Source organism: Dendrobates tinctorius, unplaced genomic scaffold (genome assembly GCF_039654945.1).
Source record: "Dendrobates tinctorius isolate UK_male_01 unplaced genomic scaffold, ASM3965494v1 ptg000230l, whole genome shotgun sequence".
In the NCBI taxonomy this organism is placed as follows: Eukaryota; Metazoa; Chordata; class Amphibia; order Anura; family Dendrobatidae; genus Dendrobates; species Dendrobates tinctorius.
In genome coordinates this window covers 10,206,349-10,231,850 of record NW_027361897.1, presented here as the reverse complement: position 1 = coordinate 10,231,850, position 25,502 = coordinate 10,206,349, and the positions used below count along the sequence as shown (strand labels likewise).

The window sequence follows — 25,502 nt, the reverse complement described above, 5'->3', positions numbered from 1 at the left end:
TGAATCCTCTCTCTCTCTTCTCTAGTATTAGCTATCCCTCCTAGCTTTGTGTCATCAGCAAATTTAATCAGTTTACCCTCAATTCCTTCATCTAAATCTTTGATAAAGATGTTGAACAATGCAGGGCCCAGGACAGAGCCCTGAGGTACCCCACTTGAGACATTCTTCCAACTGGATGTGCAGCCATTTATGACCACTCTTTGGGTCCGATCACTAAGTCAGTTATGAATCCACCTAACAGTTGCCTTGTCCATTTCATACTTAGTCATTTTTTCAAATGCTTTGCTGAAGTCAAGATATACTATATCTACAGCATTTCCTTGATCCACCCAATCAGTGATTCCGTCTTAGAAGGAAATTAAGTTAGTCTGACATGACTTATTAGTTAAAAACCCATGCTGACTCTGTTTAATCATTTCATTCTTATCCAGGTACTGACATACATGTTGTTTAATAATTTGTTCAAAGATCTTTCCTGGTATAGAAGTCAGACTCACCGGCCTATAGTTGCCTGGGTCCATTGTCTTCCTCTTTTTGAAGATAGGAACAACATTTGCTCTTCTCCAGTCTTCTGGGACTTATCCTGTTCTCCAAGAATTTTCAAAGATTATGGAGAGGGGTTCAAAAATTTCTTCTGCTATCTCCTTCACTACTCTGGGGTGTAATTCATCTGGACCTGGAGACTTGAATTCATTTAGGTTAGCTAAGTGTTTCCTCACTATATTTCTGTTTATGGATATCCTGGATTTTTCTATTCCCTTAATAGGACAGTGAAGAACAGCTGATGTTACATTTCCTTTCTGAGAGAAAACAGATGCAAAATAGGAATTTAAAAGTTCGGCCTTCTCAACATCCAGTCTTACCTTGCCCTCCCAAACTTACAATCTGCAGGATAGACTTTTTGCAAAGAAGCTAATGGTTAAGGCCCATCTGGTGTGAAAGGAGGTGTTGATGACAATTCAGTCGTGGTCAACATGTGAGCCAATGACAGACTGGATGGTAAATCAAGGGCTCTTAAAATTTTAAAGAATTGGGCTGCAAATTGAAGGGAAGGACCTCCAAAGTAGTATTCTCTGGAGTACTGTCTATGCCCTGCACAACACTGCAGGAACTTAGAGAATTAAATGTATGGCCTAAATTGTGGGGTAAAGCAGAAGATTTTGGTATACCACAGCTCTGTGGGGTACAATATATTATGCACATAATTTGCACTTGAATGAAACGAGGTCAACTGTGCTAGGGGAGAAAATTTTATCCAGGTTGTTTATATGTTATATTTATTGCCTCTGGGAAAAAAGAGATTATGTGTAAAATTGACAGCTCCAGGGAATTACTGATACATGATTAGCATGTGTAATTTTTAGTGATGAGCGAGCCCGCTTGTCACTACTCGGTGCTCGCCCGAGCATCACAGTGCTCACGATGCTCGGAGTTCGCCGAGTATTTCCGGGATTAATTGGCAGTTCGGGTCCCTGCCCTGTATGTTTGGAGCATCACAGTGATTGGCTGGCCGCACAGCGTCATCAGGTTTGTTTCAGACCTGGTGCCGCCCTGTTCGTCACACTCAGCTCTGGAATCACGCAGTGTAGGGAGATTTGCTGCTGAGATACGGAGAGCTTTTCAATTTTATTAGTTAGTGTGGCTATACCATCTTGAATGCACAAATCCATCTCATTTCAACTATAGTGGAACCAGAGAGCTGTTATTCATCCAAAAATGGATCATGACAAGTAGGATATGAATTAGCAACCAGGGATTGACTGGAATTACGGATGAGTGAATCTTTTGAAATTCATATTGCCAACTTCGTTGAACTTTTCAAAAAAATGTGATTTGTGGTAAATTAATTCCACACTAATCAAAAGTATTCTAAAGCCAGTATTCTGTTGCCCTGAAAAGACATGTGTGACATTCTGAGGTCTCCTAAGACAGTATCCTAGGTCTTTCGATCAACCTTAAATGCAAACACTGCTTTAATGCTGGCAACGTGTCCTCAAACCATAGGGCAGTGGTTAACAAGGCCAACAGTGGTAACAACAGCCTGTGTAATACACTAGTGACAGACTTTTTGTGTTTTTAAAAATAAAATCAAAATGGTCCAAAAATTATTTGTTTATGTAGTCAGGCAGATTGGTCTGGCACTAACTGTAAGTCCAGCAGATCTACTGAAATGTCCTGCACAGGAGATTAACCAACAGAATCCACCTGCCAAGGCCTATGGTTCTGGCCAATCCTGGTTGTACTATGCATTTTATAAATGGTGAATGCTGTGATGGGGTGTGGATGGCAATCATCTAATTAGGCATCACTGTTTGTCTTATCTACTTTGAGTTTTGATTTCTGTGACTACTATTTTTACCAGACCACTACTGACATAAAATCAGGTTTTGATTCCTGGTTTAATTACATTTAGGTAGCATTAAAAAATAACATAACAGCCTTTTATGTTCCCATTCCAGAGCACAGGCCCACTGGTGAAATTCATTCCATTTAATGCCACAAAATTCCTACTTTTTCAAAGACAAGCCCAACAATACACTTACATGACTATTCCATCCCTCCATTACTGAGAAATCAATGTTTGAATATGCAATTCGATATGGTAGACATGAAACCTTTTTCACTCAAAAAAAAAAAGTCAGCGTCGTAACTTGAATCCCCAATGCAAAATCTACAACAGGATCCCCAACTATTACAGGTCTTTATTAATATGTATCTTTTCATATGGGCCTAAGGTGATTTTGGGACCCTCAAAACTCCAGGCTCCAGGTGTGATCATAACCCCTGCACCTGCTCTAGATTCCCCCCTCCCATCACAGTGTGTAATTCAACAGGCTAAGAGACTGTGCCTACCAAGCATAAGAATAACACTGAGCATTATAGATCAGATCTAGCTATTCTATTAAGTATTAAATATTTTCCTTATTATGTTCCCAGGTGGTGAAAAACATAAAGGCATACATGCGCATTCGTTTTTTCCCCTATATTTAACACTAGCTGAAGAGCCCGGCGCTGCCCGGGCATAGTAACTAACTGTGGTTAATTATAACAAATTATAATTATCTTCCATCCCATAGTCCCATGCCCATATACCCATCATACATATTCTCCATCCCATAGTCCCATGCCCATATACCCATCATACATATTCGCCATCCCATAGTCGAGTGCCCATATACCCATCACACATCCTTCATCTCATAGTCCAAAGCCCATATACCCATCATACATATCCTCCATCCCATAGTCCCGTGCCCATATACCCATCATACATATCCTCCATCCCATAGTCCCGTGCCCATATACCCGTCATACATATCCTCCATCCCATAGTCCTGTGCTCATATACCCATCACACATCCTCCATCCCATAGTCCCATGCCATATACATATCCGCCATCCCATAGTCCCGTGCCCATATACCCATCAAACATATCCACCATCCCATAGGCCCATGCCCCTATACCCATCACACATCCTCCATCCCATAGTCCCGTGCCCATATACCCATCATACATATCCACGATCCCATAGGGCCGTGCCCATATACCCATCATACATATCCACGAATCCATAGGCCCGTGCCCATATACCCATCATACATATCCTCCATCCCATAGTCGAGTGCCCATATACCCATCACACATCCTCCATCCCATAGTCACATACCCATATACCCATCATACATATTCTCCATCCCATAGTCCCATGCCCATATACCCATCATACATATTCTCCATCCCATAGTCCCATGCCCATATACCCATCATACATATTCTCCATCCCATAGTCACATACCCATATACCCATCATACATATTCTCCATCCCATAGTCCCATGCCCATATACCCATCATACATATTCTCCATCCCATAGTCCCATGCCCATATATCCATCATACATATTCGCCATCCCATAGTCGAGTGCCCATATACCCATCACACATCCTTAATCTCATAGTCCAATGCCCATATACCCATCATACATATCCTCCATCCCATAGTCCCATGCCCATATACCCATCACACATCCTCCATCCCATAGTCCCATGCCCATATATCCATCACACATCCTCCATCCCATAGTCCCATGCCCATATACATATCCGCCATCCCATAGTCCCGTGCCCATATACCCATCAAACATATCCACCATCCCATAGGCCCATGCCCATATACTCATCACACATCCTCCATCCCATAGACCCGTGCCCATATACCCATCACACATCCTCCATCCCATAGTCCCATGCCCATATATCCATCACACATCCTCCATCCCATAGTCCCATGCCCATATACCAATCATATATATTCGCCATCCCATAGTCGAGTGCCCATATACCCATCACACATCCTCCATCCCATAGTCCCATGCCCATATACCCATCATACATATTCTCCATCCCATAGTCCCATGCCCATATACCCTTCATACATATTCTCCATCCCATAGTCCCATACCCATATACCCATCATACATATTCGCCATCCCATAGTTGAGTGCCCATATACCCATCACACATCCTTCATCTCATAGTCCCATGCCCATATATCCATCACACATATCCTCCATCCCATAGTCCCGTGCCCATATACCCATCATACATATCCGCCATCTCATAGTCCCGTGCCCTTTTACCCATCATACATATCCACGAATCCATAGGCCCGTGCCCATATACCCATCATACATATTCTCCATCCCATAGTCGAGTGCCCATATACCCATCACACATCCTCCATCCCATAGTCACATACCCATATACCCATCATACATATTCTCCATCCCATAGTCCTATGCCCATATACCCATCATACTTATTCGCCATCCCATAGTCGAGTGCCCATATACCCATCACACATCCTTCATCTCATAGTCCAATGCCCATATACCCATCATACATATCCTCCATCCCATAGTCCCGTGCCCATATACCCATCATACATATCCTCCATCCCATAGTCCCGTGCCCATATACCCGTCATACATATCCTCCATCCCATAGTCCCGTGCCCATATACCCATCACACATCCTCCATCCCATAGGCCCATGCCCATATACCCATCACACATCCTCCATCCCATAGTCCCAAGCCCATATATCCATCACACATCCTCCATCCCATAGTCCCATGCCCATATACCCATCACACATCCTCCATCCCATAGTCCCATGCCCATATACCCATCACACATCCTCCATCCCATACTCCCATGCCCATATACATATCCGCCATCCCATAGTTCCGTGCCCATATACCCATCAAACATATCCACCATCCCACAGTCCCATGCCCATATACTAATCATATATATTCGCCATCCCATAGTCGAGTGCCCATATACCCATCATACATATCCACCATCCCATAGGCCCGTGCCCATATACCCATCATACATATCCTCCATCCCATAGTCCAGTGCCTATATACCCATCACACATCCTCCATCCCATAGTCCCATGCCCATATACCCATCATACATATTCTCCATCCCATAGTCCCATGCCCATATACCCATCATACATATTCTCCATCTCATAGTCCCATGCCCATATATCCATCATACATATCCTCCATCCCATAGTCCCGTGCCCATATACCCATCATACATATCCGCCATCCCATAGTTCAGTACCCATATACCCGTCATACATATCCTCCATCCCATAGTCCAGTGCCCATATACCCATCACACATCCTCCATCCCATAGTCAACCATTATGACATCATAATGAGCGGCGGCAGGGCTTGCAACCTATGATGACATCAGCGTCGCCATGGCAACCATTGTGACATCATAATGAGGGGAGGGGCTTGATATGCACACACTGCTTCCTCAGTATGCAAATATGGGCATTATGACATCATAATGAGGGGCGGGGCTTGACGCGCGCACACTTTTTCCCCCAGTATGTAGATAGGGGCAAAATTTCAATCACAACATAGCTTAGGACGCTCTCGGGGTCCAGACGTGTGACTGTGCCAAATTTTGTGGCTGTAGCTGCGACGGTGCGGACATACACACACACACACACATACATACACACTTTGAGCTTTATATATTAGACTAGCTGAAATGCCTGGCGCTGCCTGGGCATAGTAACTAACTGTGGTTAGTTATAGAAAATTATAATTATCCTCCATCCCATAGTCCCGTGCCCATATACCCATCATACATATCCACGATCCCATAGGCCCGTGCCCATATACCCATCATACATATCCTCCATCCCATAGTCCAGTGCCCATATACCCATCACACATCCTCCATCCCATAGTCCCGTGCCCATATACCCGTCATACATATCCACCATCCCATAGGCCCGTGCCCATATACCCGTCATACATATCCTCCATCCCATAGTCCCGTGCCCATATACCCATCATACATATCCACCATCCCATAGTCCCGTGCCCATATACCCATCATACATATTCTCCATCTCATAGTCCCGTGCTCATATACCTGTCATACATATCCTCCATCCCATAGTCCAGTGCCCATATACCCATCACACATCCTCCATCCCATAGTCCCGTGCCCATATACCCGTCATACATATCCACCATCCCATAGGCCTGTGCCCATATACCCGTCATACATACCCTCCATCCCACAGTCCAGTGCCCATATACCAATCACACATCCTCCATCCCATAGTCAACCTAATAATGAGCGGTGGGGCTTGATGACATCAGCGTCGCCATGGCAACCATTGTGACATCATAATGAGGGGTGGGGCTTGATACGCACACACTGCTTCCCCAATATGCAAATCGGGGCATTGTGACATCACAATGAGGGGCGGGGTTTGACGCACACACACTTTTTCCCCCAGTATGTAGATAGGGGCAAAATTGTTTGGTGAATTGGAACGCGCAGGGTTAAAATTTCGCCTCACAACATAGCTTAGGACGCTCTCGGGGTCCAGACGTGTAACTGTGCCAAATTTTGTGGCTGTAGCTGCGACGGTGCGGATGCCTATCCCGGACATACAAACATACACACACACACACAAACACACATACATACACACTTTGAGCTTTATATATTAGATGGGTGCGCATTGTAATGCGTTTGTATGCGCTTTTTTTAGTGTGCACCCAGGCGCACAAAATGCAACCTGTTGCATTTTTAGTGCATCCAACCTGTCTCAAAAAAGCGCATGTGCACGCAATGCGCACGGAATTCACACAAAAACACATTAAAGTCTATGGGAGCACTGACGTGCGCATGGTCATGCGCACGTCAGCGTTTAAAAGCCCATGCATTTTTTCGTAAAAACCATGAGCAAAAAACAAGAAAACGCATTAAAAACGCATGATGCATTTTTTATGCACGTTTGCACTGCGCACGCATAGCAAAAAAAAAGCAAGAGTGAAAGTAGCCTTAAACAGTCAAAATAATAGTTATCTTGAGCATTTGAAGAATTTCAATATTAAAGTAATATTAGCAATAAAAACATAAAAGAAAGCACGCACAGTATATGGGCTGTCAAATAGAGGCCCGTGAGAGTCTGAAGCCTTAGGATGAACAAAGTATTAATGATAGCAATAATGAGAGGGAAGGGTCATACAGAAGGAACAAAGATGTAGTAGCAAGTATGACCAGATCAGGAAAAATTCTAATACGTCTGTTTGCGTTGTGATGTGTAAAATATACAGGGTGGGCCATTTATATGGATTCACCCAAATAAAATGGGAATGGTTGGTGATATCAAACTTCCTGTTTGTAGCACATTAGTATACGGGAGGGGGAAACTTTTCAAGATGGATGTTGACCATGGCGGCCATTTTGAAGTCGGACATTTTGGATCCAACTTTATTTTTTTCAATGGGACATGATGTACACCAGGTGCAGGATGTAGGAGTAAGACACACTAGCCTCGACGTGCGTTTCACCGCCAACGGCTTCATCAGGAGCACTAAAGCAAACATTTGGGGAATATCTGGTGCCTTGGAAGACCACTTTGTTTTTCAGCTAGACAGTTTCTATATGATTTTGGAGCTTGGTGAAGGTCATGCAAAGTAGCACATTGTCAAATATATTCATAAATAATGTATCAATTATGTAATTGCATAAAAAGTATAATATAATACATAGTCAGTTACATGTATAATACCTATTTATTTCTTATTAGACCCTGAGAATAATCGGAACCAAAATGGTAAGAAGATAAAATCAAAGAATTTATGTATAAATAAATCTAAAAGCTTGTAAACATTTTTTCGTAACCAGACAAGAGGCTTTAAATTCTTGGTTAAGGGATTTTCATCCACTTTTCTTTGGAAAATTCTTCTAGTTCTGTGAGAGTCCTGGGTTGTCTTGCAAGCACTGCTATTTTGAAATCTAGCCACAGATTTTTAATGATGTTCAGATCAGGGGACTGTGAGGGCCATTGTAAAACCCTCACCTTGCACCTTTTGAGGTTGTCTATTGTGGATTTTGACGTGTGTTTAGGATCAGTATCTATTTGTAGAAGACATCCATTTTTCAGCTTCAGCTTTTTTTTACAGATGGTGTTATGTTTGCATCAATAATTTTTTGAAATTTCATTGAATCCATTCCTTTCTCTACCTGTGAAATGTTCCCCATGCCATTGGCTGTAACACAACCCCAAAGCATAATTTATTCACCCCCATGCTTAATGGTTAGCGAGATGCTCTTTTCCGGTAATTTTGTGTCCTTTTTTTCCCCACACATACATTGATCATTGTGGCCAAAGAGTTCTATTTTAACCTCATCGATCCACAGGGCTTGTTTTTAAAATGCATCAGGCTTATTTAGATGTTCTTTTGCTTACTTCTGACACTGAATTTGATGATGATGACACAGTAGAAGTTTTCTTCTGATGACTCTTCCATGAAGGCCATGTTTGTGCTGGTGTCTCTGAACAGTAGAACAATGCACCGCAACTCCAGAGTCTGCTAAATGTTTCTGAAGGTCTTTTGCAGTCAAACACGGTTTCTAATTTACCTCTCTACCCATCTTATGAGCAGCTCTCATTGAAATTTTGCTTGGTCTTCTAAACTTTATCTTGACCTCCACTGTTCCTGTTATCTGCCCTTTCTTAATTACATTTTGAACCGAGGAAAGGGCTATTTGAAAACAATTTGGTCTCTTCTTATAGCCTTTTCCTGATTTGTGGGCATCCACCATTTTCAGTGTGCTAGGTAGCTGTTTAAAAGAACTAATGGCTGCAGTTTTTTGGCACAAGGTTAGAAAAGGCTGGATTTTTATAAAGTTGGGAAATTTGCATCACCTGGTCTTTACTAACGATGATAATAACCAAACCATAGCCCTAATAGGCTAATTAAGGTCTGAAAACCTTGGTCAAAGTTATCTGATCATATAAATTTGCCAAAACGTTTGCATTGGCCCTAAAGTGTAAAAAAGCATAATATATACATATTTTTTTGCCTAAAAGGGAATGTGTAATCTTTAACTGTAGGTCTCTTGGAGATCATTTCTTCAACTTGCTTAACTGTTCACAAAACAATGATTTTAACCAGGGGTGCCCAAACTTAAGCATGCCACTGTATAAATTATGAAAGACACTTATAAGTAGCACTCTACTTCATCTCAAAAATGTTATCTAATGTTTTAAAGATATATATATATATATATATATAGAGAGAGAGATCTACAGTTATCTACCCATCTATTATCTATCTATCTGTCTGTCCGCCTATCTCTATGTCTACGAAATATATAAATATACACTGCTCAAAAAAATAAAGGGAACCCTAAAACAACAGAATATAACTCCAAGTAAATCAGACTTCTGTGAAATCAAACTGTCCACTTAGGAAGCAACACTGACAATCAATTTCACATGCTGTTGCGCAAATGGAACAGACAACAGATGGAAATTATTGGCAATTATCAAGACACACTCAATAATGTAGTGGTTCTGCAGGTGGGGACCACAGACCACATCTCAGTACCAATGCTTTCTGGCTGATGTTTTTGTCAGTTTTGAATGTTGGTTGTGCTTTCACATTCGTGGTAGCATGAGACAGACTGTAAAACCCATACAAGTGGCTCAGGTAGTGCAGCTCATCCAGGATGGCACATCAATGTGAGCTGTGGCAAGAAGGTTTGCTGTATCTGTCAGCGTAGTGTCCAGAGGCTGGAGGCGCTACCAGGAGACAGGCCAGTACACCAGGAAATGTGCAGGAGGACGTAGGAGGGCAACAACCCAGCAGCAGGACCGCTACCTCAGCCTTTGTGCAATGAGGAGCAGGAGCACTGCCAGAGTCCTGCCAAATGACTTCCAGCAGGCCATAAATGTGATTGTGTCTGCACAACTGGTTAGAAACCGAATCCATGAGGATGGTGTGAGTGCCCGACGTCCACAGATGGGGGTTGTGCTCACAGCCCAACACTGTGCCAGACGCTTGGCATTTGACACAGAACATCAGGACTGGCAAATTCACCACTGGCACCCTGTGCTCTTCACAGATGAAAGCAGGTTCATACTGAGCACATGTGACAGACATGCCAGAGTCTGTAGACGCCATGGAGAGTGATCTGCTGCCTGCAACCTTCTTCAGCATGACCTGTTTGGAAGTGGGTCAGTAATGGTGTGGAATTGCATTTCTTTGAGGGCCCTCCATGTGCTTGCCAGAGGTAGCCTGACTGTCATTAGGTATCGAGACCATATGCTGGTGCGGTAGGCCCTGGGTTCCTCCTAATGCAGGATAATGCCAGACCTCATGTGGCTGGAGTGTGTCAGCAGTTCCTGCAAGATGAAAGCATTGAAGTTATGGACTGGCCCGCCCGTTCCCCAGACCTGAATCCGATTGAGCACATCTGGGACATCATGTCTCGCTCCATCCACTGTCACATTGCACCACAGACTGTCCAGGAGTTGGCGGATGCTTAAGTCCAGGTCTGGGAGGAGATACCTCAAGAGACCATTCGCCGCCTCATCAGGAGCAAGCCCAGGCGTTTTAGGGAGGTCATACAGGCACGTGGAGGCCACATACAATACTGAGCATCATTTTGACTTGTTTTAAGGACATTACATTCCACTTTAATTTTGTGTGTGACTCCAAATCCAGGCCTCCATTGGTTAATAAATTTGATTTCCATTGATGATTTTTGTGTGATTTTGTTGACAGCACATTCAACTTTGTACAGAACAAAGTATTCAATGAGAATATTTCATTCATTCAGATATAGGATGTGTTATTTGAGTTATTTTTTTGAGCAGTGTATATACCGCATATATTTTCAGTATTTGGAGGCTTTTTGGCCGTCCTAATGTTGTTAGCGCAATACTTCCTCCAGCAGCCAGCCAAAAAGCCTCCCAATATTTAAAATGTAGAGCTTCCCTGTCTGCTGAAGAAAATCATCCTCACAGCATGATGTTTCTGTATTTGGAGGCTTTTTACTGGTTGCTGGTGGAAGGCAGGCTGAATAAAAATGCATGCCACAATTTTCAGATTTATATTTTTTAAACATTTTGAAATCCATGTATCATTTTCTTTACACTTTAAAAATACGTACTGCTTTGTGTCAGTATCTCACTTCAAAGCCCAATTAAATACTTCACATTTAAGTTTGGGGGTTTAGCATGAGAAAATATGAAAAAAATTCAGTTTCTCACATATATTTGTGTGCTCCTAATAGGATATTGGCAGTGTCTGAGGCCGTATGTTCATTTATTGCAATTTGTTGTAGATTCATGCCTACTGCTGTATTCCATAGCAGAATTCAGAATTCAATACCAGCCAAGTAGATGGCATTTATTACATTTTCATTTACACATTTGCACAAATTTCCAATTGATATGAATTGAGGGTTTTAAAATTCAAAGTTTGTCACTGGGAATTTTATCCAATGCAATGCCTAAAATGAATTCCGAAGCATATCTTCAAGCTTGACACAAAATAGACAAATAACAATACGTAAAATTTTGCCATGGATGAGTCTTGATTTAGTGGCAAAATCTGTACACTTGCTGAGGAAAAACATGTCCCATGTACACGTAATTTTAAGTAAGCATCCCCTTGAAGCATTCACATGTAACAGAACATATTTCATTTCTTCTTTTCCAGATGCAGCAAACCCAGCTTGTAAGTTCTAGTAAAAAGTATACTAATTGCATATATGGAAAGACTTTTTTCCACAAGAGTAAAAACTTTAAAATAAAACAAGATTGAATTATCAATTCTTTGCTAGTTGACAACTGCTATGCCTGTCATTGACGCTTTGGCGAGGAGTTGTTTGTGTAGTTTTGCAGTTATGCAGTATTTTTCTTTGTCATATATTCCTGAAAAAAGGGTGCCTCATATACTATGATTGTTGGGACACAGTCGTTTTGTCTGCCCTTATTCACACACTGAGGCTAACTCTGACAAATGGTAAGATTTTTAATATTAGACAGTGTAGGACCCTCCCGATCAGAGCCACCTTGTCATTGGTGGGATGGCTTTCATGCTATTTTTGACCAAAAACAGTATTACTAAAACTCTGCGTTATTTAAATGCATTTTTGCTTTTTACTTATTTAGTTACAGCAGGGTTTTTGCATAATTTTGTCTTTTGTAGATTTATGTTTTATGGCCAATGTGAACATGCATTTATGTGCTGCATGTGTACCAAGTCAAGCCAAGCTCAAGTTTTGTGTTTTAACTTTGCAGCATGACAGCATTTGAATTGCAAATACTATATATGACCTCCTTCAACACACTTCAAAACAAATGCAGACTACGCTCATGATTCATGAAAGGGGATTTTCATCTCTGAGAAGAGGGGCTGAGAAGGGTTGGGACTTGGCTAATGAACACCCAGGCCCTACATGAATGCAATGTCCAGTTCAAAGAAAAGGGAGGCCACACCTTTATTTGCACGGACTGAAAAAAAACTGAAACAAAAAAATCTTAAGGCTATGTGCCCACGTAGTGTTTTCATGCAGAATATTCCTGAGCGGAAACGCACACCCTCTTCCCGGGAAAATGCATGCGTTTTATGAAGTGCTTTTGTAAGCGTTTTTGATGCTTTTGTTAAGCGATTTTGCATGCGATTTCCTATGCATTTTTGAAATACAATTGAATGTATGCGGAAACGTGTGCGTTTCCGCAAAATTAATTAACATGCTGCGTTTTTTTCTGCTAAGCGATTCTGCAGCGGAAAAAACGCACCATTGGAACAACATGTGCGGATTCCATTATGATTACATTGGATGCTTTTCTTAAGCGTTTCCGCAGCAGAAACGCTGGTCTAAAAGCGCTGCAGAAACGCTTAAAAAACGCAACGTGGGCACACAGCCTAAGAGACGAACTGAAATATACTGTAAGGTGGTGTGCATGCAGCGCATTGGTGCATGTTCACACTGGCGACTAAACAGACAAAATCCAAGTTTAAGGCTATGGGCCCACGTAGCGTTTTAAAACGCACACTAAAAACCGGACTCCGTCCCAGAAATCGCGCAGTTTTTTTCCGTGCGATTTTACCGCGATTTTACCGCGATTCTGTTCGCGATTTTGCTGCGATTTTCTCAAGCACTTTCCAAGCGATTTGAAGCATCGCTTGGAAAGTGATTGACAGGTTGGTCACACTCATCAAACATAGTGTTTGACAAGTGTGAGCAGCTTTTTACTATTGAGGCCGCCTATGCTGCATCAATAGTAAAAGATAAAATGTTAAAAATGATAAAAAAATAAAAAATCGGGGTATATTTACCTTCCGACGTCCCGTGCTGCCATCCCGGGCCACAGCGATGCCAGTAATGCCTTGCGAGACCTGTGATGACGTTGGTCTCGCGTTACTATAGCGATCTCGCGAGACCGCTAGAGTCACGCGAGACTACGTCATCACAGGACCTTGCCGCAAGACATTACTGGGAACGCTGAGGCCGGGAATGCAGCGCGGGACGTCGGAAGGTAAATATACCCCGATTTTTTATTTTTTATTCTTTTTTTTTACAGGGGTATGGTACCCAGGGCCTGGAGGACAGTCTCCTCTCCTCCACACCGTGGGTACCAACCGCACATGAGACGCTTAACTTCCCGCATGGTGGGCATAGCCACATGCGGGAAGTAAGTGATTCTCATGCATTCCTATGGGTGCGGAATCGCGGCAATTCTTTGCGATTCTGCACAAAAGAATGAGCATGCTGCGATTTTTTCCGTGATGCATTTCCGCCGCGGAAAAAAGCGCAGCTTTAGCACAGCATGTGCGGAATACCATAGGAATGCATGGGGGGCGTTTTGTACATGATTTTTAAACGTTTTCGCTGCGTTTTCACGCGGAAAATCGCGTCAAAAACGCTTAAAAATCGCATCGTGGGCACATAGCCTAAAACATAAAAAGCAAATGCCCTGCGGTAAATGAATACCAATAGTGCATGAAAGCAATATAGGGTGTTTAGTTAACATAATTTTGATTAAAAAAAAGTCATCCCACGATGACACGGTGACCCAATTCCGGACGCTCATAACCTCTAGTATTAAAACCAGTATTGATTACCCCATGTGGAGAGCATTACAGTAGCTTAAGTATCTACAGTTATGACATTCTACTTGCAAGTCTGACCCCGGCCTTAGTTTTTTCTTAGTGGTCGTAACCATGGATACCTAAGCTACTGCAAAGCTCTCCAAATGGGGTAAGCGACATAGTGAATCAGAAGAACTATGCTACATTTTGAATTGGATGTATTTGCTAATATTGTTAATTACACTTAATATATATTGGGATAGGAACTTGGAGATGGGAATAGCCCTTTAAACACAGCAGATCTTCAATGAAAATATAGACCCATACAACCTCTCTCTCTTTTCATGCATTTTTAGATGTAATAAAGCTTTTTCTGACATAAGAGTTTTATAAGAATGTTTTTAAAGCTAGGTTCACATTAGTATTCAGCATTCTAGTTTTCTGTTCCATTATAGGAGCAGAAAAAAGGAACTGCTGCAAAAACACACCCACCCTGTGAGAGATGAAAAAGGTGATCCACAGACCCCATTTGCAATAAATAGTGTCATTAATTCCTCAGCAATGTAAACGTTCCATCACCGGCAAAAAACATACAAAGAACTTTTTAAACCCTTGATACTTTTAATTATGTAATATTTTTAAATTCTACTTCATTATTAATTATTAGAGTTGAGCGACTTTTGGTTTTTTAGGGTCGCGTTTCGTTTCGTGAAACCCGACTTTTCCAAAAGTCGGGTCGAGCAAGATCGTCCGATTATAGGGAAAAGTCGGGGTCGTCCCGAAACACGAAACCCAATGTAAGTCAATGGGGAATAAAAGTCGGCAGTGAGAGGAGGACAGGAAACACACCTACAGTGCCCATTTGAATGCCAAAAGCATCAATTCTTCTTACTTAAGCTGGTCAACCTTAATTAACTTCATAATACAAGTTACGCACTGAAAAATGGGGGTTATTTGGCTAAAGTTGTGGGGGGGGGAGGGCTGGCTGCAGGTTTTCATGTGCCCTGGGCGAAAGAGCGCCCCTTTAACACATACCACAACTCATCATGCTCCGATACGGCAGATAAATAGCGGTATAGTACAATGAAAAATACCTCACTTTTTACATCTCATGACGAGGCCCATCTATTTCTCCATACAGAATCATTGGTCCCATATAATGTTTGAAACAGTATATGATGAGCTCCACATAATGCTACAGTATATGTTGGTCCCCATGGATGAAGCTCCACTGTCTTATGGGCCCAAATAATGCTCCAAACATAATGGGCCCCATTTCTAATGCTCTAGTGTATAATGGGCCCTGTAAATGCTGCTCCAGTGTCTGATGTCCACCTTTGGAATGTTCCAGTGTATGGTGGGCCCCATCTATCATTCTCCAGAGTATAGTGCTCGCCAGCCGTTCTCACGTCCAGTATGGATTGCACGTGATTGCACAAAGGTTAGAAAGGGTACCGTATCCCTGGATAACATGTATGGATAGCGTACACATTCAAAATATATGTCTCAGGAGGCAGGCTCAGACGGTGTCAGGCCCAGTGTGGATTGCACGTGATTGCACAAAGGTTAGAAAGGGTACCGTATCCCCGGATAACATGTATGGATAGCGTACACATTCAAAATATATGTCTCAGGAGGCAGGCTCAGACGGTGTTAGGCCCAGTATGGATTGCACGTGATTGCACAAAGGTTAGAAAGGGTACCGTATCCCTGGATAACATGTATGGATAGCGTACACATTCAAAATATATGTCTCAGGAGGCAGGCTCAGACGGTGTCAGGCACAGTATGGATTGCACGTGATTGCACAAAGGTTAGAAAGGGTACCGTATCCCTGCATAACATGTATGGATAGCGTACACATTCAAAATATATGTCTCAGGAGGCAGGCTCAGACGGTGTCAGGCACAGTATGGATTGCACGTGATTGCACAAAGGTTAGAAAGAGTACCGTATCCCCGGATAACATGTATGGATAGCATACACATTCAAAATATATGTCTCAGGAGGCAGGCTCAGACGGTGTTAGGCCCAGTATGTATTGCACATGATTGTACAAAGGTTAGAAAGGGTACCGTATCCCCGGATAACATGTATGGATAGCGTACACATTCAAAATATATGTCTCAGGAGGCAGGCTCAGACGGTGTTAGGCCCAGTATGGATTGCACGTGATTGCACAAAGGTTAGAAAGGGTACCGTATCCCTGGATAACATGTATGGATAGCGTACACATTCAAAATATATGTCTCAGGAGGCAGGCTCAGACGGTGTCAGGCCTAGTATGGATTGCACGTGATTGCACAAAGGTTAGAATGGGTACCGTATCCCTGGATAACATGTATGGATAGCGTACACATTCAAAATATATGTCTCAGGAGGCAGGCTCAGACGGTGTCAGGCACAGTATGGATTGCACGTGATTGCACAAAGGTTAGAAAGGGTACCGTATCCCCGGATAACATGTATGGATAGCGTACACATTCAAAATATATGTCTCAGGAGGCAGGCTCAGACGGTGTTAGGCCCAGTATGGATTGCACGTGATTGCACAAAGGTTAGAAAGGGTACCGTATCCCCGGATAACATGTATGGATAGCGTACACATTCAAAATATATGTCTCAGGAGGCAGGCTCAGACGGTGTTAGGCCCAGTATGGATTTCACGTGATTGCACAAAGGTTAGAAAGGGTACCGTATCCCTGGATAACATGTATGGATAGCGTACACATTCAAAATATATGTCTCAGGAGGCAGGCTCAGACGGTGTCAGGCACAGTATGGATTGCACGTGATTGCACAAAGGTTAGAAAGGGTACCGTATCCCCGGATAACATGTATGGATAGCGTACACATTCAAAATATATGTCTCAGGAGGCAGGCTCAGACGGTGTTAGGCCCAGTATGGATTGCACGTGATTGCAGAAAGGTTAGAAAGGGTACCGTATCCCCGGATAACATGTATGGATAGCGTACACATTCAAAATATATGTCTCAGGAGGCAGGCTCAGACGGTGTTAGGCCCAGTATGGATTGCACGTGATTGCACAAAGGTTAGAAAGGGTACCGTATCCCTGGATAACATGTATGGATAGCGTACACATTCAAAATATATGTCTCAGGAGGCAGGCTCAGACGGTGTCAGGCCCAGTATGGATTGCACGTGATTGCACAAAGGTTAGAAAGGGTACCGTATCCCTGGATAACATGTATGGATAGCGTACACATTCAAAATATATGTCTCAGGAGGCAGGCTCAGACGGTGTCAGGCCCAGTATGGATTGCACGTGATTGCACAAAGGTTATAAAGGGTACCGTATCCCCGGATAACATGTATGGATAGCGTACACATTCAAAATATATGTCTCAGGAGGCAGGCTCAGACGGTGTTAGGCCCAGTATGGATTGCACGTGATTGCACAAAGGTTAGAAAGGGTACCGTATCCCTGGATAACATGTATGGATAGCGTACACATTCAAAATATATGTCTCAGGAGGCAGGCTCAGACGGTGTCAGGCACAGTATGGATTGCACGTGATTGCACAAAGGTTAGAAAGGGTACCGTATCCCTGGATAACATGTATGGATAGCGTACACATTCAAAATATATGTCTCAGGAGGCAGGCTCAGACGGTGTTAGGCCCAGTATGGATTGCACGTGATTGCACAAAGGTTAGAAAGGGTACCGTATCCCCGGATAACATGTATGGATAGCGTACACATTCAAAATATATGTCTCAGGAGGCAGGCTCAGACGGTGTTAGGCTCAGTATGGATTGCACGTGATTGCACAAAGGTTAGAAAGGGTACCGTATCCCTGGATAACATGTATGGATAGCGTACACATTCAAAATATATGTCTCAGGAGGCAGGCTCAGACGGTGTCAGGCCCAGTATGGATTGCACGTGATTGCACAAAGGTTAGAAAGGGTACCGTATCCCTGGATAGCATGTATGGATAGCGTACACATTCAAAATATATGTCTCAGGAGGCAGGCTCAGACGGTGTCAGGCACAGTATGGATTGCACGTGATTGCACAAAGGTTAGAAAAGGTACCGTATCCCCGGATAACATGTATGGATAGCGTACACATTCAAAATATATGTCTCAGGAGGCAGGCTCAGACGGTGTTAGGCCCAGTATGGACTGCACGTGATTGCACAAAGGTTAGAAAGGGTACCGTATCCCCGGATAACATGTGTGGATAGCGTACACATTCAAAATATATGTCTCAGGAGGCAGGCTCAGACGGTGTCAGGCACAGTATGGATTGCACGTGATTGCACAAAGGTTAGAAAGAGTACCGTATCCCCGGATAACATGTATGGATAGCGTACACATTCAAAATATATGTCTCAGGAGGCAGGCTCAGACGGTGTTAGGCCCAGTATGGATTGCACGTGATTGCACAAAGGTTAGAAAGGGTACCGCATCCCTGGATAACATGTATGGATAGCGTACACATTCAAAATATATGTCTCAGGAGGCAGGCTCAGACGGTGTCAGGCACAGTATGGATTGCACGTGATTGCACAAAGGTTAGAAAGAGTACCGTATCCCCAGATAACATGTATGGATAGCGTACACATTCAAAATATATGTCTCAGGAGGCAGGCTCAGACGGTGTTAGGCCCAGTATGGATTGCACGTGATTGCACAAAGGTTAGAAAGGGTACCGTATCCCTGGATAACATGTATGGATAGCGTACACATTCAAAATATATGTCTCAGGAGGCAGGCTCAGACGGTGTCAGGCCTAGTATGGATTGCACGTGATTGCACAAAGGTTAGAAAGGGTACCGTATCCCTGGATAACATGTATGGATAGCGTACACATTCAAAATATATGTCTCAGGAGGCAGGCTCAGACGGTGTCAGGCACAGTATGGATTGCACGTGATTGCACAAAGGTTAGAAAGGGTACCGTATCCCCGGATAACATGTATGGATAGCGTACACATTCAAAATATATGTCTCAGGAGGCAGGCTCAGACGGTGTTAGGCCCAGTATGGATTGCACGTGATTGCACAAAGGTTAGAAAGGGTACCGTATCCCCGGATAACATGTATGGATAGCGTACACATTCAAAATATATGTCTCAGGAGGCAGGCTCAGACGGTGTTAGGCCCAGTATGGATTTCACGTGATTGCACAAAGGTTAGAAAGGGTACCGTATCCCTGGATAACATGTATGGATAGCGTACACATTCAAAATATATGTCTCAGGAGGCAGGCTCAGACGGTGTCAGGCACAGTATGGATTGCACGTGATTGCACAAAGGTTAGAAAGGGTACCGTATCCCCGGATAACATGTATGGATAGCGTACACATTCAAAATATATGTCTCAGGAGGCAGGCTCAGACGGTGTTAGGCCCAGTATGGATTGCACGTGATTGCAGAAAGGTTAGAAAGGGTACCGTATCCCCGGATAACATGTATGGATAGCGTACACATTCAAAATATATGTCTCAGGAGGCAGGCTCAGACGGTGTCAGGCCCAGTATGGATTGCACGTGATTGCACAAAGGTTAGAAAGGGTACCGTATCCCTGGATAACATGTATGGATAGCGTACACATTCAAAATATATGTCTCAGGAGGCAGGCTCAGACGGTGTCAGGCACAGTATGGATTGCACGTGATTGCACAAAGGTTAGAAAGGGTACTGTATCCCCGGATAACATGTATGGATAGCGTACACATTCAAAATATATGTCTCAGGAGGCAGGCTCAGACGGTGTTAGGCCCAGTATGGATTGCACGTGATTGCACAAAGGTTAGAAAGGGTACCGTATCCCCGGATAACATGTATGGATAGCGTACACATTCAAAATATATGTCTCAGGAGGCAGGCTCAGACGGTGTTAGGCCCAGTATGGATTGCACGTGATTGCACAAAGGTTAGAAAGGGTACCGTATCCCTGGATAACATGTATGGATAGCGTACACATTCAAAATATATGTCTCAGGAGGCAGGCTCAGACGGTGTCAGGCACAGTATGGATTGCACGTGATTGCACAAAGGTTAGAAAGGGTACCGTATCCCTGGATAACATGTATGGATAGTGTACACATTCAAAATATATGTCTCAGGAGGCAGGCTCAGACGGTGTTAGGCCCAGTATGGATTGCACGTGATTGCACAAAGGTTAGAAAGGGTACCGTATCCCCGGATAACATGTATGGATAGCGTACACATTCAAAATATATGTCTCAGGAGGCAGGCTCAGACGGTGTTAGGCTCAGTATGGATTGCACGTGATTGCACAAAGGTTAGAAAGGGTACCGTATCCCTGGATAACATGTATGGATAGCGTACACATTCAAAATATATGTCTCAGGAGGCAGGCTCAGACGGTGTCAGGCCCAGTATGGATTGCACGTGATTGCACAAAGGTTAGAAAGGGTACCGTATCCCTGGATAGCATGTATGGATAGCGTACACATTCAAAATATATGTCTCAGGAGGCAGGCTCAGACGGTGTCAGGCACAGTATGGATTGCACGTGATTGCACAAAGGTTAGAAAGGGTACCGTATCCCCGGATAACATGTATGGATAGCGTACACATTCAAAATATATGTCTCAGGAGGCAGGCTCAGACGGTGTTAGGCCCAGTATGGATTGCACGTGATTGCACAAAGGTTAGAAAGGGTACCGTATCCCCGGATAACATGTGTGGATAGCGTACACATTCAAAATATATGTCTCAGGAGGCAGGCTCAGACGGTGTCAGGCACAGTATGGATTTGACGGCCCAGATTACACAGCGGAGGAGCAGGGAGAGGTAAAGATTGCAAATGCTGGGGCCCTGCCCAAGCAAGGGGGCCCACTCGTGGGCGTCGGTACTGGCGCTGGGCCCCTCATAGTACAGCGGTGTGTCTGACGGCGGGTGTGCACCACCACCGTCAGAGACACTTGATTGCACTATGAGGGACCCTGTGCCAGTGCCCGCGCCCAAGAGTCGGCCTACCCACCTGTCCAGGGCAACGGCACTCGCACGGTGTCGTGCGGTAGGTGGTGACCCCGGCCATGGGGGGGGAGGCAGCACAGTTAGGGAGTTTTAGAAAGTGGCATATGTTGATGTTGGACATTCAGCTGATGCAAAAGGCGAAATAGGTGAAGTACCAGGAAGAGGTGGACCAAAGCAAGCCATTTTTTCTGTCACCCTATGTGTCATCAGGGGAAGGTGGGACAAAATCCTTGGAAACCCATGCGTGGTTCATTTTAATGAAGGTTAGATCATCCACATTTTGGGTTGACAGACGGGTCCTTTTTTCTGTCAGGATTGATCCAGCTGCACTGAAGACTCTTTCCGATAGCACACTTGCAGCTGGGCAAGCGAGCTCCTGTAAGGCATATTGGGCCAATTCAGGCCAGGTGTCCAGTTTAGCGGCCCAATAGTCAAAGGGGAATGACCTGTGTGGGAGAACATCGATATGGGAGGAAAAGTAGTTTGTAACCATAGTTGACAACTGCTGTCTCCTGTCACTTTCCATCGATGCAGTATTACCAGTTGTGTGAGCGGTACTTGAAAAATCAGTCCACAACATTGTCATGAAACCCCTGTCTCCAACGCCACTTCTGCTGTGTGCACCACGAACACCTCTGCCAAGCTGCCCCCGGCCCGTACGGCTCGTGTGAGAACCATCACCGCTGCTGTGTGCTGGGAATGCCTCAAACAACCGATTTACCAGAGTTGCTTGTTTATTAGCCAATATTAGGTCAAGGTTCTCCTGTGGCATGATGTTTTGTAATTTGCCTTTATAGCGTGGATCCAGGATGCTGGCCAACCAGTAGTCATCATCGTTCATCATTTTGGCAATGTGGGGGTCCCTTTTTAGGATCCGCAAGGCATAATCTGACATGTGGGCCAATGTTCCCGGTGTCAATGATGCACTGCGAGTGCTGGGTGGAGGAGCACTTTCTGGCAAATCCACATCCCTCCAGTCACGCACAAACCCTGTACCAGACCTTGCCACGCCAACATTTTCACTTGCCCCACGAGATGCATCCTCCTCCCCTAAGTAATCATCCCCATCATCCTCCTCCTCCTCCTCTTCTTCCTCCACCTCGTCCAGGAGAGGTCCCTGAGCAGACAATGGCTGAATGTCATCAAGGATTCCCTCCTCCTCTTCCTCCTCATCAACATTGGCTGCAGACGCCTGCTCCTTAAGGTGCGTCAAAGTTTGCATGAGCAGACGCATAAGTGGGATGCTCATGCTTAGGATGGCGTCGTCTGCGCTTACCAGCCGTGTGCATTCCTCAAAACACTGAAGGACTTTACAAAGGTCTTTCAGCTTCGACCACTGCACACCTGTCAACTCCATGTCTGCTCTCAAAGTGCCTGGCCGTGTATCCTCCCACAAATGCATTATGGCCTGCCTCTGCTCGCACAGCCGCTCCACCATGTGCAGGGTGGAGTTCCACCTTGTTGCAATGTCGATAATGAGGCGGTGGTTGGGAAGGTGGAGCAATCGCTGCAGCTTCTGCATACGAACGGAGTGTACAGGCGACCGGCGGATGTGCGCGCACAGTCTTCGCACCTTCTGGAGCAGGGCTGTTAACTCCGGATAATTTGTGAGGAAGCACTGCACCACCAGGTTCAAGGTGTGAGCCAAGCAAGGTATGTGGCTGAGTTTTGAAAGGGCTATGGCTGCCACAAAATTACGGCCGTTATCACTAACTACCTTGCCTGCCTCAAGATGTACACTGCCCAGCCATGACTCAGTTTGTCGCTTCAAGTACACGGCCAGCATCTCGGCGGTGTGTCTGTCGCCCAAACACATCATCTGCAACACAGCCTGCTGACGCTTTCCACTAGCTGCTCGATAGGGGGACACATCATGTGCAACAGTGGCAGCTGCAGATGGAGTGCTCGTACGACTGCGCTCTGTGGACGAGCTTTCGCTTCTGGAGGAGGAGGAGGAGGAGGAGGAGGGTCGAACGCCTACAGCCAACTGTTTCCTATACCGTGGGCTAGGCAGCACTGTCCCACCACCGCTGTCCCCTGTGGACCCTGCATCCAACACATTAACCCAGTGCGCAGTGATGGACACGTAACGGCCCTGGCCATGCCGACTGGACCATGCATCAGTTGTGAGGTGCACCTTTCCGCTCACTGACTGCTTGAGTGCATGGACAATGCGGTCTTTCACATGAGGGTGGAGGGCTGGGATGGCTTTGCGAGAGAAGAAGTGGCGACTGGGTAGGTCATAGCGTGGTACTGCATAGGCCATGAGTTCGCGGAAAGCTGTGCTTTCCACCAACCGAAAGGGCATCATCTCAAACGAGATTAGTTTGGCAATGTGGGCGTTCAAACCCAGTGTACGCGGATGAGAGACTGAGTACTTTCTTGACCTACTCATAGTGTCTGGGAGGGTGAGCTGGACTTGAGAGCTGCATATGGTGGAAGTAGCGGTGGACAGCGCAGACTGAGAGAGGGTTGATGATGGTGATGGAGTTGGTGTTCTTTCTGATGGCCTAGAATCAGTTTTTCGTTGATATAACAGTGGGATTCCCTGACTGCTGTGGCCTTGCAATGACACCTCAACATTTGCTGCTGTGCTAACCGGTGGGCTTACAGTGGGGGAAACAATGTAGCGTTGCTGACTACCTTCGTTGCGATCAGTTGCACATGTGGCACTTGAGGTTTGGTGTTGTGTCCACGCTTGCAAGTGCATGATGGTTAAATGTCTAAGCATGCAACTGGTATTCAAATTTTTCAGATTTTTCCCTCGGCTAAAGGTCTTTGCGCACTTCTTACAGATAACCTTGGCCTGATCATGAGGATTTTGTTCAAAAAAGTGCCACACTGCACTCTTCCTACTTTGGCAGACATTTTGCGGCCTAGCACGCTGTGATCTTTTGACCCTCTGGACAAGCTGTCCAGCAACTCTTTTGATGTTTGGAACCTGTCTTTGGAGTGCTCCGGGCCTGCCAGATAACAGCTGTTGCGATGTCGATGTCTGCTGTGGATGCTCCTCATCTGAGCTATTGGAAGCAGCACCCTCTTCCCCCAATGGATGCCAATCTGGGTCAACAACTGGGTCATCCATCACCTCCTCTTCTATGTCATGTGCACCTTTCTCTGTGTCACCGTGTATGGTGGTATAGTGTGCGGGAAGGGGCACCTGAGTCTCATCAGGGTCTAAATCTGGCTCTGTACACTGCGAGGACAATGTAGTGCTCTGAGTGAATGTACCAGCAGAATCATCCATCAGCGACTGTGCATCAGTGCACTCCATGTCAGATTCATCTTGGCCTGGGTAATTCACCATTTCACTTGATAATCCAGGCATGGTATGTGAAAACAGCTCCATGGAGTAATCAGTAGTATGGCCTGCGTCATCCTTCAATCTTGGTTGGGGTGAAGGACACAAGGAAAGGTGTGGTTCATGAACATGAGCCTCCAATGACGACTCAGTGCTTTTACTTTTTACAACTGAAGAAGAGGAGGCGATAGAGCTGGAGGCTGAGTCAGCAATGTAAGACAAAACTTTTTCCTGATGCTCTGCCTTTAAAAGCGGTTTGCCAACTCCTAGAAAACTAAGCGTTCGAGGCCTTATGTAGCCAGACGATGACGCAGGGTCAGCACCTCCTGCATTCGGTCCTATTTTGCTCTTGCCACTACCATCAGATCCACCACCAACACCATCATTACCAGCTGCCAACCCCCGCCCAATTCCACGGCCTCTTCCCCCAGCCTTCCTCATTTTTGGTAGAAATGTAGACAAAATCCAACAAACTATATAGTAATGTAAAACAAGGTACAAGGTGTCTATAGGACAGGGGAGATTTAGAATTTCTGCACACACTTGTGGAGAGTGGACACTTTTGGATTGTGTGAGGCCCACTGATATCTGAGCGCTATGTGACAGGCTCGATGGCACAGCTGCCTGTGACCAAAGTGACGAGAGGATAATGGAGATTTTGAATCTCTGCGCACACTTTTGGACACTGGACACTTGTGGATTGTGTGAGGCCCACTGATATCTGAGCGCTATGTGACAGGCTCGATGGCACAGCTGCCTGTGACCAAAGTGAC

General features: G+C 44.7%; 1 protein-coding gene across 1 annotated transcript in view; it reads left to right on the top strand.

The window, feature by feature from the left end:
* LOC141059755 (scavenger receptor cysteine-rich domain-containing protein DMBT1-like) overlaps positions 1–25,502 on the top strand; it is a gene marked incomplete at its 3' end in the record, with an annotated part of 153,183 nt that overhangs the window by 74,223 nt on the left and 53,458 nt on the right. The gene's annotated exons all lie outside the window — the stretch shown is intronic.